Genomic DNA, 1641 nt, shown 5'->3' on the forward strand with positions numbered 1-1641 from the left:
AGGTATTTCAGGTGATTTAAGTGTAATACCACTTCTTGTGGTAATGGCTTTAGCTATTCCATTTAGGGGGTTAGCATTTGTATCGCTAGGTAGACTCCCCGGTTTTCTTTCACCAATTAACCTTGCTAGGTTGCTCACTTCTTGTTCCAGATTTTGGATAGAAGCTTGTTGATTTCTAAATGCTTGAACATTTTGTTCATTAGTTTGTTTCAGAGATGTGAAAAATTGAGTTTGAGATTCAACTAGCTTCGACATCATATCTTCTAAATTTGGTTTTTATCATCGGTTTATGGTGGTTTATTTGGAAAAATAGGTCTTTGCTGGTTGTAAGTATTATTAGATACTTGTTGATTGCTAGGACCTTGTTGGTTGTTGTATGGAACATTTCGGTTATAATTCTGATTTTGATTGTAGTTTGGTCTTGGCGTTTGATAATTATTTTGATAATTATTTCCAGGCCTTTGGTTCATGTATGAAACATTCTCTCTTTGTTCTATTGTTTGTTCAACACTGAGACAATATTTTGTCAAATGTGGTCCTCCACACTGCTCACAACTAATTCGTATTGCGTGAATATCTTTAGTCATCTTTTCCATTCGTCTCTTGAAAGCATCTAACTTTGCGGAAATGGAATCAAAGTTATGGCTAGAATCGGCTCTAGCCGCTTTAGATGAACGAAGAATATCTTTTTCCTGGTGCCACTCATGTGAGTGGGAGGCTGTGTTATCAATAATTTTGTGAGCTTCAGTTGCGGTTTTCTTCATAATGGAACCACCAGCTGCTGTGTCGATGTCTTTTCTTGTAGCAACATCGCATCCTTGGTAGAATATTTGCACTATTTGATAAGTGTCTAAACCATGTTGAGGACATCCTCTCAACAATTTTCCGAATCTTGTCCACGCTTCATATAGAGTTTCATTTGGCTTTTGCGCGAACGTAACAATTTCTTCTTGAAGTCTCATGACTTTAGATGCCGGAAAGAATCTTTTAAGAAATTTTTCAACTAAAACATCTCATGTATCATTCGCTCCTTCAGGTAACGATTCTAACCAATCTTTGGTTTCTCCCTTTAAAGTCCAGAGAAACAACATGAGATAGATCTGTTCATCCTCAACTTCTCTGATTTTAAATAGAGTACAGATCCTATTAAAGGTTCGAAGATGTTTGTTTGGATCTTCTTTTGGTGTACCACTAAATTGGCATTGATTAGTTACCATGTGTAGGATTTGTCCTTTGATTTCATAATCTGGCGCATTAATGTCTGGTTGAGTAATGGCATGACCTTGGCCAGTGCGTGTAGCTCTCATTAGGTCTTCCATACTTAGAGGTTCCTGATTTTTCATTATTGAATTTGTTGAATCTGAATCACTAGAGGATTCTAATTTAATGGTTTCTTCCTCGACAACCTCTGGATGAGTAATTTGTGGTTCAGGAAGAATGATTAGTGGTTCAGGATCTCTGAATTGTCCTTGAATATCTTCCGGATTCTCAATTGTGAAGTCTGGTTCAAAAAATGGATTGTCAGAAATTTGAATTGGAGTACTTGATCGACTAGATGATGATTCTAAAGAAAAATCAATGGTGACAATATTGGCTAGATGTCTTGATCGAGTTACAGGTGGTGAACGTATGAAAGGTGGT

The 1641-nt window shown here is 36.8% G+C and overlaps 1 non-coding gene across 1 annotated transcript; it reads left to right on the top strand.

Moving 5' to 3' along the window:
* The first annotated feature begins 852 nt into the window (after positions 1-852).
* LOC139887064 (small nucleolar RNA R71) lies at positions 853-959 on the top strand. Its single transcript, XR_011772914.1, has one exon. It is a non-coding gene; the product is annotated as a small nucleolar RNA R71 (small nucleolar RNA).
* Positions 960-1641: the final 682 nt, after the last annotated feature.

This window comes from Rutidosis leptorrhynchoides, chromosome 1 (assembly GCF_046630445.1).
Source record: "Rutidosis leptorrhynchoides isolate AG116_Rl617_1_P2 chromosome 1, CSIRO_AGI_Rlap_v1, whole genome shotgun sequence".
In the NCBI taxonomy this organism is placed as follows: Eukaryota; Viridiplantae; Streptophyta; class Magnoliopsida; order Asterales; family Asteraceae; genus Rutidosis; species Rutidosis leptorrhynchoides.